The 19,334-nt window shown below is 44.8% G+C and overlaps 1 long non-coding RNA gene across 8 annotated transcripts in view; it reads right to left on the bottom strand.

Annotated features, from left to right (window-relative positions):
- The window catches only part of LOC144329012 (uncharacterized), an 87,434-nt gene that overhangs the window by 55,856 nt on the left and 12,244 nt on the right, over positions 1 to 19,334 (bottom strand). For 5 of the 8 annotated variants that reach the window (XR_013394429.1, XR_013394430.1, XR_013394434.1 and 2 more), the window contains exon 2: positions 7,958 to 8,027. This is a non-coding gene — a long non-coding RNA (uncharacterized LOC144329012). Of the gene's footprint in view, positions 1 to 152; positions 4,584 to 7,957; positions 8,028 to 10,310; positions 10,861 to 19,334 lie in introns of those variants that run through there. The other 3 variants (XR_013394438.1, XR_013394431.1, XR_013394437.1) reach the window with 2 other exon arrangements.

The following is a 19,334-nucleotide window of genomic DNA, read 5'->3' as shown; positions in this document are numbered from 1 at the left end:
TGGGCTTATATTCATCATGTTTTATTATGATAGCCAGACACAAGGAGATGTCAACACACAGCATTTGGGGGCATGGTCTAGCAGTTAGACCAAGGGCAGTGAAAAATGCTTTCTTCTCTCTCCCCCCCCCCCCGCCTTGCAGAACCCCTGCATGACCTTGAAGAAATGATTTCCTCTAAGTAAGCTAGCCTGAGAATCCGACAGATGTGTCGTAGAGGAACATGTCACTTAGAAGCCATGAAGCACACTGAGGTCTCGGAGAAGACTTGCCTTGCAGTGACTGTTTTGCAAAATATAGAGGTCAATCACCCCAATGCCTTGCCTTGCTGTTGGCAGAAGCACCATTTAGGATCAAGAGGAATGCTATGGTGCATTTCCCTATGTGCGATTATTCCTCATGAGCATTGAGGAGAAGGTTCAGTGCCAAGGGCGTCCTCAAGCCTGCAGCTAGACCTGCTTCTGCAGCTACAGATGAATGGATGGGACACTGCCCTGCCAACCTCCATCTGCTCTCAGCTAGTCCCACCACCATCTTACAAGTCCAGAGGGTGGCACTGCCTGTCAACTTCCTCCTCCTTGGTCTCAGTGTTGCTCTTGTAGGACGCAACAGACAAGAAGGGAGGATTAGAATTACCGTATTTTTTGCTCCATAAGATGCACCTGACCATAAGACACGCCTAGTTTTTAGAGGAGGAAAGGGGGAAAGCCCTGTTTTTTGGGTATCAGCTCACAGTTGTGCAGCTTCTTTTGCAAAGGGGAAAAGCCCTGGGGTTTTTTTGGCATCAGCTCACAGTTGCGCAGCTTCTTTTGCAAAGGGGAAAAGTCCCTTTTTTGAGGATCAGCTCAAAGTTGTTGAGCTTACTTTGCAAAGGGAAAAAAATCCTGTTTTTATGGGGTTCAACTCACAGTTCTGCAGCTTCTTTAGGAAAGGAAAGGGAGCCATTTCTACAGTATCCAGACAGATAATCTAATCAGCCAGTCACATGCTGCTGGGGAAACAACCAGCCTCCATCTGCAGAACATTCAAAAATGGAGGCTTGGGCAAGTGGGAGGAGCCAGAAAGGGACCCAGCGATCAACCACACATTCGCTCCATAAGACACACAGACATTTCCCCTTACTTTTTAGGAGGGAAAAAGTGCGTCTTATGGAGCGAAAAATATGGTAGTTGGCTCTGACTGTTATTGACTCTGATTCCACCTACCTGCAGCCTCCTTGCCTTCCACCACCACTGTCTACACAGCATGGAGCCTTGGGGTTCCCATGGATGAATTTAGATGCAGGTGTACTAGAGCCAAGAAGTATCCTGCTCACTGACTCAGAAAATGAAATTTCAGAGACTGGCAGAAGGGGCTGAACCCTGAAGGATGACAACTCTAGTAACACACTTACAACATTTAACATGAGAAGCCTTGCTCTGGATACCTGTGCTGGATAAGGTTCAGCAGATGTCACTAGCAGCAGGGTCTTTTCAGCCATGGCACCAGAGCTATAGAATTCTCTCCCCAGGGCCAGGCTCAGAGTGTTCTAACCTATTCATATCAGGTGCCCAGAGAGTAACGGTAGGGCAGTACCATGGATAGCTCCGAATGACCAACATCCTCAGGCAAAGGCTGTAGGTAAACTGAGGCCCTCCAGCAGGCGTACTACCTAGCACACTTTGTTGCTGGCTCTCTGAGCACAGTTTCCAAAGTATCTGCTAGAAGATACTCCTGCCTCTTAGGCAGGGAAATGGGCTGAGAAAGAAGGGAGGAATTGAGAAACAAAATCACTGATTTTGGCAGCAAGGGAAAGTTGCAATAATCTTTGGTAGTGGCTAGGAAAATTAGACAGTGGTGACAACATGAGGTCACAGAGGAGAAATCCAAGGGCCTCATAAAGTGTACAGACCACAGGCTGCCACTGAATCAGACCTTCAGTCCATCTAGCCACTATGCTCTACCTCAAGGGTGGAGAACCTGCAGCCTTCCAGATATTGTTGGACTTCAACTCAAATGAGCCCCAATGGTCAAGGATAATGGAAATTCTAATTCATCAACTTCTGGTGGGTCACAGATTCCTCCACCCCTGTCTACTATGATTGACAGCAGCTACCAGGTTGTCAGGGTGAGGGCCTTGGCTCAAAGGTCAGACATGTGCTTTTTATGTAGAAGATCTCAAGTTCAACCCCTGATATCTCTAGTTAAAAGGCTCCAGCAGCAGCAGATGATGGGAAAGATTTGAACTTGAGATCTTGGAGAACAGCTGCCATTTACTCTGGTAAACCATACTGGGATCCATGAACAAATATTCTACATAGTGTAAGGTAGCTTCCTCTGTCTGTCCCATCACTTTAGGCCTTTCTGCATACAAACCACACAGCCTCCCAGGTAGAATGACAGGATCGTAGAGATGGAAGGAACCGCAACTAGTCCCTTCATCTAGTTCAACTCCCCGCAATGCAGGAATATGCACCCCTATGGGGATCAAACCCATGACCTTGGCATTATCAGTCCCATGCTCTAACCAACTGAGCTAAGAGTATACTCCTTAGTTATGAAAGAGCAGGGTTCAAAGGCGATTTTAAAAATATTCCTATTTAACAATGCAGACATGTTTCACATGCTCACTTCTGTCACAATCTACTTTTGTCGATCTTTCGACAAGATTTTCTATGGGATTTCCCACTTCTCAGAGGTGAACATCAGGGAATTCTTCCTCCTCCTCCTCCTCCTCCTTCATCTTCATAAAATAATATTGTGATCATAAAATAAAGTCATGGGAAGCAGTGTTAGAAAGTGGAGAGGCATTCACATAAATGCATGCTTTGCAGCCGCTGAAAGAAATGTTCTGCCATTAAACTGAATTGTGCTTCAGTTACTTTATTCAACTAGAACCTTTGAAAATAAGGAAATGTATCTGGCTTTCCTATCTGATCAAAAAACACCAACGTTATTCTTTTAATGAATTCCCCCCCTCCCCACACACACACCAAAAGCAGCGTGTTACAATGAATCTTCTGTTTTAACAAATGCGCTTTGCCAGTTTTGCAAAATATCTGCTACTGAGGGTGCATATACTAAAAACAAAGGAAAAGAATGATTGGCCAGAATCCTGCATAGAGTTAAACTATTCTTAAAACTGTGCCTCCACAGCTGAGGCCAAACCAAGATGAATACAGTGGACGCTCGGGTTGCGAATGTGGTCCGTTCGCAACCTGCAGCGTTCGCAACCTGCAGCGTTCACAACCCGCAGCGCCACGTCTGCGCACGCGTGGGTTGCGATTTGGTGCTTCTGCGCATGCGCAAAGCACAATTTAGTGCTTCTGCGCATGTGTGAGTGCTGAAACCTAGAAGTAACCTGTTCTGGTACTTCTGGGTTTTGATGCGTCCGTAACCTGAAAACGCACGACCTGAAGCGTCTGTAACCCGAGGTATGACGGTACAACCATCTAGTCAAGCTGAAATCTCCCCCCACCCCTCTCTCTCTCTCTCTCTCTCTCTCTCTCTCTCTCTCTCTCTCTCTCATACACACACACACACACACACACACACTTCACCAACCCATTCGCAGGTAACAAAATGGGGGGGGGGCATATCAGCTGATTTTTCAAGACTGTGGAATTTAGAGGTAAGGGATCAATTTCATTAGGAAACTTCCTTGTGAGTTTCCTTCCCTGTACCATTAGATTTGCCAATAGAAAGCTTAAAACCCCTTCCTTCCCTGCCCACCACCCTATCATCAACCAAATTCAAGCCAAAGATTTTCTAAGGGGAACTTTCTGCTCTGCATTTTCAGCCCATCATCCAGGTATGGTGGCCCACTGAAGTCTCAATATATCTCCTAATTTTACTGCCTCTCTGACTGCAAAGTGGGGGTATATCAGAACTGGCCAAATATTTATTTTTTTCCTGCTTGAGATAAAGGGCAGTATACAGTGGTGCCTTGGGTTACATACGCTTCAGGTTACAGACTCCGCTAACCCAGAAATAGTACCTTGGGTTAAGAACTTTGCTTCAGGATGAGAACAGAAATTGTGCTGCGGCAGCACAGCAGCAGCGGGAGGCCCCATTAGCTAAAGTGGTGCTTCAGGTTAAGAACAGTTTCAGGTTAAGAACGGACCTCCGGAACAAATTAAGTACTTAACCCGAGGTGCCACTGTAATGCCCCTTCCCCATCCATGTTGAATGAACTGGCAGTTGAAACTTAGTTCAGCACTCAAGAACATAAGAGCCTGCTGGATCAAACCAATGGCCCATCTAGTCCTGCATCATGTTCTCTCACAGCAGCCAACAAGATGCCTGTGAGAAACCTATTCAGAAGCATTACTATCTTTGACTATGGAAGCAAAGCACAGCCATCACAGCTAGTAGCCTCCTCCTCCTTGGTTTGTCTAATCCCCTTTTAAAGCCATCTAAACTGGCAGCCATCACTGTCTCCCTCGGAAGCAAGTTCCATAGTTACCTATGGAACATGGTTAACATCTTGTTTATCTGTCCTGAATCTTCTAGCAGTAAGCTTCCTGGATGTCCACAAATTTTAGTGATGGAATATCATCCTCTACCAAACCTGAGGCAACAGATTCCTGGGTTGCTCCTGGAGAGTCTGTGTGACAACAAAATGGGAATGAAGTTACTGACACAGGCAATGCACATAATTTAACAAAACCTCATTTCCCTGTCTTCCCAAACCAATTAGGTCAGTTTCTTTGGACATTTAAAGCTCTGGACTGTCTCACACTGGGCAAAGGACAAGATGGCATCCCTCTCCATTCCATGTACAGAAGGCAACTAGACCGTTACAGTGGTACCTCGGCTTAAGAACTTAATTTGTTCTGGAGGTCTGTTCTTAACCTGAAGGTCCGTTCTTAACCTGAAACTGTTCTTAACCTGAAGTACCACTTTAGCTAATGGGGCCTCCCGCTGCCGCCACACAATTTCTGTTCTCATCCTGGAGCAAAGTTCTTAACCCGAGGTACTATTTCTGGGTTAGTGGAGTCTGTAACCTGAAGCGTCTGTAACCTGAAGCATCTGTAACCTGAGGTACCACTGTAATTAAATCGTACTGCAGTATAGGCAACTAACTGGATGGTGCCCACCATTGCTCTTCTCCATCACTGCAGGTTAGCTATGGGGGTACAGGACAGGCCATGTGGCACACAGAAGATGTCCAGGGGGCTCAGGAGAAATAGGGGGGCTGCCTCCATTGTCTCCCAGCATTTGCCACCTGAGGTGATTGCCTCTGTCTAATGATAGGGCTGGCCCACAACACACAAAATTATAGACCTGTGAAGTTTACAGCTAACAGGAGACTCCAGTCACCTGCTTTTTTATATAAGTACATTTTTTCAGTGTAGTACCTTGGCAGCATTGTGGTTTACCAAGAAGCATACCTCATTTAGCTCTTATTTTTAAGCCAACTGTATTTGAAAACTATGTTAGTATCTGGCAAATGCAGGGAGACTTCAGGAAAATATTAAAATCACTATGGGAGTGACAGGAAAAAATGGAGTGAGACAGATTCCTCTGGTCTGATCCTTTATGATTCTTTGCTGGTTATTGCGTATATAAATTTCAATCCCCTTGAACAAGTGGAGGAGGGGAGAAGCGCATGATTATCATATCACTCAAAGCAGCACAACTTTTAAAAAATCAGCTCCAATATAAATTCACTCTATATAAAATGACTTTTAATATTCTTTTTCTTAACATAAGTATTAAATTTTATATGATTAAAAATTTATTTACTTGCTCTTTTCCCTTAATTTGGATTTTTATTTGCTATTATTGCCGGTCCCATCTGATCTCGGCAAAAGGAAAAAAAGGGAAACCTCTCTTGCTGCACATTATAACACGAAAGGATGTTAAGACAAGAGCATGCCATTAACTGTGACACACTGTTAGGCTTTGAAAGTCAACTCTTTAAAAACTAAATTAAAAGTGACCTTCTCAACAGGGTGGGCATGGCCCATCATGCAACTCTGCGGCAAAAGGGGAGCCCGCGTTTCAATGGCTAGATTAGTAATTCTGTCAGAGGAGGCATGTGTAGGACAAAGCATCAAGTCCCGGTGTGTGGCCTTCATATTTAAGACCTGTGTTCAAGGTCCAGTTCTCAATGAGGACGTAAACCTGTGACTGGGCTGCTCCAGTTCACACTGCAAGTGGGGTTCAGTTTCTTCCTTGATGGGGGGAGGCTCTGCACATAGAAGGGCTATAGCTCAGTGGTAGAGCGTTTGTTTAGCATGCAGAAGGTCTCAGGTTCAATCCCCAATCGTAGAATTGGAACGGACCCCTGTGGATCATCTAGTAGTCCCACCCCCTGCCCCTGCAGGGATCGAACCTGCAACCTTGGCGTAACCAGCACCACACACTAACCAACTGAGCTATCCAGGCTATCCCCCATGGCATCTCCAAGTAGGGTTAGGAATGCATCCAGTCTGAAACCATGGAGAGATGCTGTCAGTCAACGTAGACACTAGTGAGCTAGGTGGGCCAATGGACTGACTAGGCATAAATAAGCTTCCTAAGTACAGAGTAGACACACACACACACACACACACACACACACACACAAAGTAGGAATAACATTGTGTACAGCCCTTCTGTGCTTCACACAGGCAGCAGAAGCCTGCCAATTATTTGTTCTCAGACAGCAGGGAAAAACATACTTCTTTTCCCCAAGTCATAAAACCAGGGGGAACGTTAAAAATTTATGTTTATCAAATAAAACACACGGCCTCCTCATTGTTCTGAAATCCTGGAGAGCAGCTGCCAGTCAGTGCAGAGAATACTGAACTAGATGGACCAATGTCCTGACTCAGTTTAAGGGGAGTTCCTATGTTCCTACACAGGGAAAGATTTGTTAAAGTTAGGAAAAATAAGGAGAAAATTGACAGGAAGGAAGAAACTGTGATGGGATGAAAGCATAGACAATTTCAGGAGGTGCTAGGGGGCACAGAAAATTGGGTTGGGGGTGGCACTCCCATTTTCCCACCTGTGCTTTAAAATGTCCAGATCCGGATTCAGGCCTGGTAGTAGATGAGTCATGGCCATGGGAACCAACAGCTTTTCATCGCACTCTCGGGATTTTTGCGTGAAGCCTATGGCTTTACGCTTTCAAAAGAAATCAGCCCTCATGATTGAGGAGATAAATTTTAATGTGCCGTGCCAAGAATTTCCAAGGTGGGTTTCACCGGTGGCAATCTAATGATGCACTGCACACAGTTACCTGAGGAGTCACTGACATTATCATATCCTTCAAAATAGACGGCCTGGTGGATCTACATTTTCCTACCTGAGCAGTTAAGGAAGCCTCTGAAAGAGGAACAGGTAGGCCTATCAGAGATAATACCTGTGTAAGATGGCTCAGACTACAATGATATCCCTTGGGATATATAAGGAAAGCCCACAATATACACGACAGCCACTTCTTTGTCAGATCTCCCTCCCTCCCAAATTTGCCGACACATTTTACTCTGTTGGACCTCGCTATGGCCCACAATGGCATCCACCAAGAAGGGCCATTTGGAGCATTAAAAAATGCTTTATTTCAGGTCAGACTATTTGTCCATATAGCTCATCTAGTCAGACAGTGGGGCCTAAAAGAGGCATTAATGTGGCCCCTACTGAACAGAACCTCCCTGTTGGTCTCAGATGTCATATGGCAACTACTGTCCCATTGCAAATATTCCCTTCCTGGGCAAAGTCCTCAAGAGGGTGGTGGCTGGACACCTTCCGTTCCTGGAGGCTATGGATTATCTAGACCAGGGTTTCCCAAACTTGGGTCTCCAGCTGTTTTTGGACTACTAGTCCATCCATCCCTAGCTAGCAGGACCAGCAGTCAGGCATGACTGTCCAAAAACTTCTGGAGATCCAAGTTTGGGAAACGCTGACCTAGACCCATTCTAGTTTGGTTTCAGTCTAGGGTTTGGTCACACTGGTGAATTATCTTCTCCAGGAAAAACACAGATGGAGTCTTACCTTGTTGGTTTTCTTGGCTTTTGTCAGTGGCTTTTGGTGCCATCAGCCATGGTAAACTATCAGGTAGATTCTGCAGGATGAGAAATGGAGATATGTTGTTACAGTGGTTCCACTCCTATCTGCAAGGGTAGTTCTAGAACATGGCAGTGAGGGACATCCAATCTGTTCCATACCATTTGTGCCATGGAATACCAAACAGTTCCGTCTTGTTCCCTGTCCTATTTAACATCTACAGGAAGTCACTGGGTGATGGCAGCAGAGGGGTTGGAGTTGAATGCAGTCAGCATGTTACAGTGGTACCTCGGGTTAAGAACTTAATTTGTTCTGGAGGTCCGTTCTTATCCTGAAACTGTTCTTAACCTGAAGCACCACTTTAGCTAATGGGGCCTCCCACTGCTGCTGCGCCACCGGAGCACAATTTCTGTTCTCATCCTGAAGCAAAGTTCTTAACCTGAGGTACTATTTCTGGGTTAGCAGAGTCTGTAACCTGAAGCGTCTGTAACCTGAAGCGTATGTAATCCGGGGTACCACATTCAGCTCTATTTCCCTCTTTCGTCTGGGTCCAGAAAGTCTGTCCAGATGCTAGGCCATTGTCTGGGTGTTGTACTGGGATGGATGAAGGCCAGTATAACAGATTCAGTCTCAACAAGACAAGGGCCCTGTGAATAGGTGGCTCTAATGTTGAGGAGTTAAGCAGACATGTAATGCAGGAATCTCATGAAGGAGCAAGTGCTGGGGAGCCCTCCTGAATCAAGCTTTGTTGCTGGAAGCTCATGTTGCCTCCGTGGCTCAGAGTACCTTTGGCCAACTTTGGGTGGTCTGCCAGACATTGCCATTCCTGGGCAGTGATAGCCTGACCACATTAATCCACCCCCGGTAACCTCCCAAATGTGCTGTGCTCTACATGAGGGTGCCCTTGAAGACAACATGGAAGCTACAGCCACTGCAGAATGTGGTGGCCAAGCTGCTAAGTGGAGCAACACAGAGAGCCAAACGACATTAGATTTAAAAGAATTGCATTGAATGCCAAGAAGCTCTGGGTCCAATTTCAAGGCGTTAGTGATGACTTACGGAACACTGAATTACTTGGGACCTGGATAACTGAAGGGGCATCTCTCTATACACTGTTCTGCCCAAACATTATCAATAACATGTTGCTTTTATTCAGACTGCATGTGTACAGTGGTACCTCAGGTTACTTACGCTTCAGGTTACAGACTCCGCTAACCCAGAAATATTACCTCGGGTTAAGAACTTTGCTTCAGGATGAGAACAGAAATCGTGCAGCGGCGGTGCAGCGGCAGTGGGAGACCCCATTAGCTAAAGTGGTGCTTCAGGTTAAGAACAGTTTCAGGTTAAGAACAGACCACCAGAACGAATTAAGTTCTTAACCCAAGGTACCACTGTATTTTAATACTTATTTATTTCATTTATATGCCACCTTTTTCTCCAAGAAGCTCAAGGTGGTCACATGGTTCTCTCACCCATTTTATCCTCAGAACAACCATTTTAACTCAGCTGGTAGAGAATGAGACTCTTAATCTCAGGGTTGGGGGTTCGAGCCCCACATTGGGCAAAGATTGCAGGGGGTTGGACTAGATGACCCTCATGGTCCCTTCCAGTTCTATGATTCTATTTTATGTTCAATGTGTGTTAGGTTAGGCTGGTCACCCAGTGAGCTTCATGGCTGAGTGGGTATTCAAACCCTTGTTGCCCAGGTCGTACTCCAAAATACTAACTTTGACACCACAGTGATTTTCTAGGTTTTGTCATTTAGTATTGTAATTTTGTTTGGTAAACTGCTTCGGGATCCTTGGATAGGAAGCTGACTCTAAACCACCACAACAGCAACCATGTAGATTTCAGTTAATAGGCTGGCTTCTGTAAGTGTGTCTATGTATCCACTGCCTGTAAGATGGGGACATTTCCCCTGCATCTCATTCATCTGAAACTTGACAAGTCTGATCCCTCGAAGTAGTAGCAGAAGGCCTGGGAAAAGAAAGTATGCCATCTGGATGGAAAACATAGATATTACCAGCAGCAGAAGAGTCTGCCGTTGGAAGCGATGGGAAATTAAAATTAATGGAAAGAATCAAAACCAGTGGGAATAAGGATGCGGTTTCAACAAATGAATAACAAAATGAAAGGCATTTTAACAACAAAAGCAAATAGAGTAGAATAGAATAAATAAATAAAATTCTGGCAGACCGCTGGCACTTGCACCACTCCTTCCATAGGAGTTTGATAGCCAGGGTTATACGAGAACTAAAAGGATGTTATTGTGCTACTCATAAGGTTAGGCTCTTTGGCCATCCCCGCTGTAAAGAAATGTGCAGCAATACAATGTACCTACTGAGTATTCCATTTCCCGGACTTTATTTGCTGAAATAGAAGAACGAGAGGAATCTGAACAACAGTAAATATCACATCCGAGGCATTAGAGAGTGGAAGAAAAGATTGACAACGTTAGCTCGACTGCTCCATCCTCCCCCTGCCAAAGCACAATTTAGTCTGTAGATAGATAGACTGAACTTCCGTAATAGAACTCCTATCTGCGGTAACTATCTAAGCATTTATACTTCACACATCACGGGTAGCTATCAGAGCAGTTGTGACTTCTGGAGCTAAAGGAAAATGCCTTGGGCCTGGAATTTGCAGCTGGAAGGAAAGAGAATAAAGAAGAAATAAAGAGAGAAATCAGATTCCGGGGTAGGAAAGAAGGGGTTGCATGTGTTGTGTGTCTTCTCAGTGTATTTCAAGTGTCCCATGGGATGTCCAGTCTGGGTGTTGTGTGGTGCCTCCATTTATGTGTGCGTCTGTGTTTTGGGTGTCTGTGTTGATTATGTGTGTGGTTGATGGGAAGTGTTATGGTTATGGTTTATTTGGGTAGCCGAAGCCATTCAAAAAGCAAAATACATAAAAAACAAAACCAAGTGCAATACATGGTTAAAATAATTATTAAAACAAAGCATTTTGTGGAATAAAAATTTTCTGTGCTAAAGAACTGGACTTCTCATCCCCACTTACTTATCACTTTAAAATTGCCTACATATAGGCAATGCATTGCCCTCACATGCACAGACTCTCTCTTCACATAGAATTTGGTGTTTGTGTCCTTCAATGGAATGCATAGACCTGAATCACAAAGCTTTGGTGAAAAAAGGAGACTCAGCACCCAATCCGATTCTGAAATCACCAGCTCCCGTTGAGAAACTGTGTACTCCCAGGTGTTGATGGTGGAAGGTCACGCACATAAAATTCAAGATGTTAAGGAAATTTCCCTGCCGTAATTGAATGTCTTTCTTTCAGTATGGTCTGAATGAACGTAACTGGGTGTAGAAACGTTGGCCACAATTCACTCAAATTAAAATTACACTCACAGACCAGCTTTAAATGTGTTTACTCAGAAGTAAGCCTTATTTTCAGGAGGACTAAAAAAAAAATCACAAATGGGTGTGGTAAGGTTGAGAACTAAAGTTAAGACTGGAAAAGTGGGAAACAGAGAGAAACCGAAATGGAGAGATTTGCCCCTCCCTACTCTCAGGTTATTCTAGTCTGCAGGAATTGAAGAGTTGTTGCAAATGGTGTAAAGATCTACACAATACCTCCCATCGCAGTATCTTGCCCTCTTGCCCTGGTGCAGCTCCCCGCATTTTTAAAAGTGCACTAACTGGGAGCATGAAAAACTCTTGTGCAAACATGCCCTTGATATAACGACACAAATCCAAATTCAGAATGCAGCCCTTATGCTTTTTAAAGCAGACATATTTCACTGATTAGAATATATAGCCCCATTGTCATTACCTGTTTTAATTAAACTGTACAGTCTGAAACTTACATGGTGACAAATCATGCTAATTACGCATGCCAGAGTTACCTCCTGAGACTGGTCCATATGTTAGACTCTGCCGTTTATTGTTTAATTGACAGGGGCACTGTGGAAAGTTAGAAGCCTCATGTTTTCTACGGGATCACACTGCTAACTACAGAAACGTTGGTGCCGTTAAATGGAGGGGGTGGGTTTTTTTGTTTGTTTCTTTCAGAAGCACTAGATATGAGAAGTCCCTTGGTGCATCCATTCCAGTGGCAAACACTTCACTGAGAGTTTGCTGAGAGAATTAGAAGGTTGGTTGCAGTGGGAATAGCTGGGGGGGTGGGTCCGCATTTTAAACTGGGGGGGAGCCTTAGGGCTGGGGGCCAAGTCTGCTCTTCTGCACTGTCCACAGGCCACACCACTCACCTGATCTACTTTTTCCCATCCCTGGGTGTTTTTGCATGGCTGGAGTATGTCCTTCAACTCTGATAATGCCTCTCGCTCGCTTGGACGGAGGACAGAGAAGGGTGTGTGAGCATGTGCAGAAATTAGCCCACTGTACAAAGGTAAAACTCACACCCTCCAACATTTCTCTGATGAAAATAGGGACATCCTGTTCCATCATCATCAACATCATCATCATCATCATCATCATCATCAGAGCTGCACTCTGGGCAGCTTCCAACATATATAAAAACATAACAAAACATGAAACTTTAAAAACTCCCCTATACAGGGCTGCCTTCAGATGGCTTCTAAAGGTTTTCTTCTCTTGGGGGTCAAATAACTCCATACCTTTCAACAATTCTCCAATGAAAATAGGGACATCCTCAGGAAAAGCGGATCATTCTGGGATCAAATCAGAAACTGGGATGGCTTCTGTAAATCCGGGACTGTCCCGGGAAAATAGGGACACTTGGAGGATCTGAAAACTTGCATCCATTGCCCTGTCCTCTTTTGCCTCTGGCCCCTCCCACTATTGGGATGTGGCCCCTGGAAGGTTTCCCAGACGGGAATGTAGCCCTTGGTCTGAAAAAGGTCCCCACCCCAGGACTCATGCATGGACATCTAAAAGTGTTGGCCAGGCAGCCTGCTCAATTTTGGGGATGGGGTCAGGAGCAGGGCTCCCACTCCCTAGTAGTCTGGTAATGCCCCTTTTATTTGAGTAATCTAGAGGGTGCAGATAGAGGACCTAAAGCGTTCCACTTATGCGGAGAATTATGCTTTTAAGTGGATGTATTTCCAAGAGAGGATTCAGTTTTATCGCCAAAGTGTTGCGTCGAGCATGCTTTTAATCAGCGCTCTCTTATCTGCAGACCACTGCATGTTGTCCTTTCCCAAACCTAGGCTCTTCTCCCTCCCCACCAGTGCATCCTTCCCCCAGAGATTAATGTGCCCTCAGTGGGTTACAAATTTCAATAAATAAACACTCTACTTAGAATTATGAAAATGCAGGCAGCAGCGTGGGATTTCTAGCAGAATATCTACTTTATGAATCAGCACAGGCTTTTTCTCCCCCGCAGTTACATGTATATTAATAATAAAAAATAAGAGGCAAACAAACACCTCGGAACACCACTGAAGGGAAATAATTTTCGTAAGATTTTTAAGTTGTGGAATCAGATTAGAAAGGTGCGGAGCCGAGGAAGAGGGGACATACATCAACGGGAGGAGAAATAGCCTCGCAGCAAGGGCTGCTAAAATGCGGAGTGTAAAACAAGGAAGCTGCATTACACCCAGGCAGAATATCGGTCCATTTAGCTTGATGTGGTCTGCACTGACTGGCAGCATCTCTCCAGTCTTTCAGGCAGTGGTCTGTCTCAGCTTTACCTGGGCATGCCGGGGACTGAACCTGAGACCTTTTGCATGCAAGGCAGGTGGCTCTTCCACTGAGCTACAGCTCAGGAAATGCTACTTATAATAATACGGCTTCGTCGGTAGAGCATGAGACTCTGAATCTCAGGGAAGTGGGTTCAAACCCTTCGTTGGGCAACAGATTCCTGCACTGCAGGGGGTGGATGCTTGTGGTCCCTTCCAACTCTTGTTGTTGTTGTTGTTTAGTCATTTAGTCATGTCCGACTCTTCGTGACCCCATGGACCAGAGCACGCCAGGCACTTCTGTCTTCCACTGCCTCCCTCAGTTTGATCAAACTCATGCTGGTAGCTTCAAGAACACTGTCCCACCATCTCATCCTCTGTTGTCCCCTTCTCCTTGTGCCCTCCATCTTTCCCAACATCAGGGTCTTTTCCAGGGAGTCTTCTCTTCTCTTGAGGTGGCCAAAGTATTGGAGTCTTAGCTTCAGGATCTGTCCTTCCAGTGAGCACTCAGGGCTGATTTCCTTCAGAATGGATAGGTTTGATCTTCTTGTAGTCCATGGGACTCTCAAGAGTCTCTTCCAGCACCATAATTCAAAAGCATCAATTCTTCGGCGATCAGCCTTCTTTATGCTCTTCTTCTTCTTCCAACTCTACAATTTCATAATTCTAATCTATTTTTTGCACCCAGCCCATCTGGCTGGGTTCCCCTAGCCATTCTCCAACACAATATCCAGAAACACTACCACCACCACAACCACAACACAGAACATCAGACATTAAAAGCATAACAATACAGGGTTGCCTTCAGGTGCCTAAAGAAAATCATACATTTATTTATGTCTTTGACATCTTCTTTAGTAGATAAGTACAGCAAAGAAGGAACCAGTTCTGACTTAGAAAGTGGAAGGGTTTTGTTTCTTGCAGAGCAACATGATGTTCTATTTTATACTCCACTCACCTGCTGCCACCATGTTGATCAGTCAGCCCTGGGTGAGAAAGCCTCAGGGACAATTAAACATCTTTAATGGTGAAGTAGGGGCAATCGGAGTCTGTGGCTCAGTGGTAGAGCCAGTGGCACAGGGTGGGTTGCCAGCACCCAGGTCTGTATTGGAGGGAGGGAAACAGACAAAGTATGCATGCAAATTAAACTGCCTAATGGCGTCCACGTCACACACGAGATCACAGCCACAGAAATAAGAAAATAAGGGTCATTACATTGTCCGGAGAGGTCACTTCCTGGTTCGCATGGAGAAGCCATTTTAAATAGAGCCCAATGACGGAAGCACACAGCTGTATTGAGGCAGCATGGGGTGTTGAAATTTTGCACCCCTAACAATTTTGTGCCCAGGGCCACTGACCCTGTGGCCCATCACGCTACACCACTGGGCAAAGCATGCAGCAGCTTGCAAGTTCAATGTTCCACCTCTCCAATCAGGTGGGATCTGAGACTCTCTAGCAGCAGGACCGATCTGCATCCAAGTAACTGGAATTCACAGGATAGTCAGTGTAGACCAGGGGTGAGGAACCTCAAGACCAGGAGCTAAATGTGACCTTTCAAGCATTTCTTTATGCCCCTTGGAACTCTGCCCAGGCCCACAGCCTCCATGCCCATACACCTCACTGACCCTGGACTCTCCTCTAATGGTTTTACCTGTGTCCTTGAATTGAGATACTAAATTTTGCTTGCCTGGATGGAGAGTGGTGTATGACTGGCCACATCCACTTTTGCTTACATCCACTGGTATGAGGTCCATGAGCAGAAGAAGAATCCTTCTGGACCAGGACAATGACCCATCTAGTCCAGCATCCTGTTTTCACAGTGGCCAACCAGGTGCCTGGGGGAAATCTGCAAGCAGGACTTTAGCACAACAGCACTTCCCCTTCCTGTGGTTTTTGGCAAGTCAGAAAGCATTGGCCATCAATATTACAGGTAATGCAAAAAAAATCCATGCACTGGGCTATTAACAACCAGACTGTTCGCTTTCTCAAAACTGGCTTCTACAGCCATTGTCCAAATCAAATGGGAAGCTTCTTGTAATAATTGATGCATAATGTTGGACTCTAAATCCCATCATTCCTAACTGTTGGCCATGCTGGTTAGGGTTGATGGGATTTGGAATCAAACATTAACTGGAAGTCCAGAGTCACTGTCCCTGGAGTAAACCATGAGATTAACAAGCAGAGGTTGGTGCGAAATGACAATGAGCATGACCGCACAGCACAGAATCATTATTGCACCCAGAATTTTATTTCAAATAATGTTACTGCTCCATATCAATCAGTTGGGGAGGTGCCATTTTGATTTTCTGCTTCTGCAGCAAAATATTTCCAGCCAGCCGTGCATATTTTGGCGTGCTTTTGTTGGGTTTTTATAAAGAGCATTTCACAATCGATGGTGATGTTAACAATTTGCCAATAATAATACAAAATAAAGCACCCCCTTAACTGAAATTTCACAGGAACGTGGAATTGAATGGAACTGCCAAATAAATCCCCATCTTTGTTCAAACACAACACAAAACACAATGGATCCTTGAAAATCCGTGGCTCCATTTGCCAAAAACTGGGTCTCATGGAACTACTAGGTTTTCCTGCCAAGGCACAGTCCTAGCTGTTGGAAAGGCTTAGTGGAACAATTTCAGCTAGAACCACATGCTACATAGCCCTTTTTACTACAGGTAAGAGAGCTCTGAAAGCCTGGTCTGGCAAGCCAGATCATGAGCCTAAGGAGAGCCCAATTAAAATCAACAGATTCTCTTTGATACGCCAGAAAATGGGAACGTGCACTTAAAATGGAACTCAGCAGTTAACATGAAAGGCAATTTATTCACTAAACATAATTACCAAAGAAAGAGTAACTCTCGACCAAAGGGGGTGGGGAATCAACCTGTTGAGTGTGAGATACAATGTGGTCACAACAATCACAAGACACTTCCCCCAGCAATTCTTCTTCCTGTCTGTCTGGCCATCCTGTAAGTAAAAGAATTTGACTCCATCACACTGTGTCACCAGGCCAATATGAATGGAACACTAGGCACAGTAAGAAGATCAGGAGCAGATCAGAGATTTATGACGTTCTACATCTCCTCCCTTTCATCATAGTTAAGCAATACACCAATGCCAACTAGAGTTCCCTCTTAACCAGAATTAACACTAGTCCCTCCAAATAGGTTGGACACAGCTCACCAATGCAAGGTAGTCAGTCCAAGGCTCTATAAATCTTTCTTTTTGATGCATGCATGGCACTGCATAAAATGGGAGTGGGAGGCGTCGGAGCCATCTCCTAGTGGCCTGATCCTGGGGTCCAACAAGAGTCTGAGAAGGACTCAAAGGTCTAGGGAACATTCCCCATGGCAGAGTCTTCAGTAGCTTCTCCTGTGCTCCTCTAGCTGGAGAACACAGCCATGCCACCATCCTTGGACTCAGGGGACAAATCCCCAACAACCCCTGAATCTATTAGTATTCACAGAAGTCAAAGGATACAGAAACAGGCAAGGACCCTTAAAAAAACCCACAACTGGCTTACTTCATGGAGTTGAGACTCAATGCAGAAAAGGGTTTGCGTGCCTCTGTAAGGCCTCAGATGATTCTCTGTCCTGGTGAGGCAAGCAGGACTCAAGCACCAGGGCCCACTGGGTGCTGCCCAGGGTCCTGAATTCTACTTAGAAAGACCTTGCTTTTGTGCTTGCCTGGAAGACACTAGACTTGCCCACTTCCTCTGTGAGCTGTAAGTCTCAACAGAAGAGGAAGCCCCCAGCAAGCACTCACTACCTGAAACAGCCACCTCACTCTCCCAAATGATCCATTATAGTTCAGCAGTTGGCTTGCAGAGGCTGGACTTTACTGCTCACCTTTGCACGCACACACACACACACACACACACACACCCTGTTTAAAATTGTGTTGGCTTGTTTTGCTTCTGCTGTCTTTCATTATTTCAGTTATCTGCTTTGGAACTGCACAAGGAAAGACGGAATATAAGTATTGTGATGAGTAATTAAGTTGCATAGGCCAGTTCTGGATGAAAAGGAATCATTGCAGAGAAGAGGCTCTTGGAGAGGGGGGGAGGCCAATCTGGTTGCCATTTCTCTGTGGGGAAAAAACCCTTCTTTTGAACTACTCAGAGAAGAGAAGAATAGCGCACTGCCGAACGCAAATTTGCTGAACAGGGCTCGCTTCCAAGGCAAGACGGATAAGATGAACCCTATTATTCTAATTTCGAGAGAGCACGTAGGTGTGGCGGGGGTGTGGTGTCATTACCCCCAATTGCTTTGTTTGCTTGAGACTCAAAATTATCATTTATCCCAAAGAACAAGAAACATCTCCTTTGATTCCCCGTAAGCATGTGAGAGAGGAGTAGTGATTGCGAATGCATGTGAAAAGGCCATTTAGAAAATTGGTAGTGTTTTAAAGTTTAGTTGTTCACTGTAATTTCTCAGAGCCATGTTTTTCATGAGCTCTCTTAACTCTCCCCCTTCAGGATAAGTTTGTTCAATTCATTAGGAATAGCTTTCAGCTGTTCAGTAAACTGTTATTGTCTGTATTTCTTTGCAGTAAGAGGTCACTCGCTGCTGCCATTATAAGCTCCACCACTCCTTTCTTCAGCTGTTTGTTGTAACTTGGCAGTTTCTAAATGAGAGCTGAAACTTGTTGTGTGTGGTTTTTCTGCCCAGATGCACTTAGTGTGTATCAGCGTACACACATTAACAACACAGACATGTTGCTGTTTAAAACATGACTATCCTGCTTTTCTAAGGTCTGCAGACAGCTCACCAAAAATGCGTGCCAAAGGAAATTAGAAACAGGAGAAACAATGACAGAGAAGTCCTCTGAAAAGTCTGCAAAACTCTGGTTCAGACAATCACATGCACAAAAAAAAAAGTGGTTTACGCTCTTGCGAATGAGTCATGGTGTACCTGAGAACTGCATGACACGCAGCCCCCCTCCTACCCTCTTCTCTTGCATTTAAAGAAGAATGAAAGCTTTCAGTTTCATAACAAACCATGGTTCCTTGTAGCATTCAAACTTTATGATTCTAAAGTTCTACAGCAACAGAGGATCTGAAACCACAGCTTGCTTCTAGTTTGTTGTAACAAACTTTGGATGGTAGTCAACTAAGTAGACACAATGAAAGTAATGAACATGACTAGGTTAGGTCCATTATTTCCATGGGTCTACTCTGAGTAAAAATGAGGTTGATTCCTCCATCCCTAGTTCTATGTCCAAACTGTGTGACTTCCCCACGAACATTACTCTGTCCCAACAAGTTTCTGTATTGATCTGCAATTTAAGGTGGGGAATCTATATGGAAATTTGCACTTACTATGTACTTTTAAGCCTATTACCTCACAATGAAGAGGCAAGAAGTTCATCAGAACATTCAGGAAGCATGGAAAACAATGGGTAACTAAGTCTGGAAGGTACAAATCACGTCTGTTCTACTGGAATTTATCAAATTCTTCAACCACCCCCAGTAAGAACAAACCACAGTTCTCTGAGTTCAGATGCACTGCAGAACTGTGGCTGGTTCTTAGTGTCAAAGTTACGTCTGCAATCCTACGCACACTTTCTGATGAAGAGGTTCCATTGAGTTCAATGGGGTCTACCCTGAAGTACACAATTACAGGCATAAGATTATATACATACATACATACATACATACATACATACATACATACATACACACACTGCACATTTCTTTATTTTTTATGTTGCCCTCTTCATCCAAGGAGCTGAGGCATATAC

This window comes from Podarcis muralis, chromosome 10, assembly GCF_964188315.1.
Source record: "Podarcis muralis chromosome 10, rPodMur119.hap1.1, whole genome shotgun sequence".
NCBI lineage: Eukaryota > Metazoa > Chordata > Lepidosauria > Squamata > Lacertidae > Podarcis > Podarcis muralis.
Note: the sequence above shows the minus strand (reverse complement) of the source record. Positions and strands in the feature narration are given on the sequence as shown.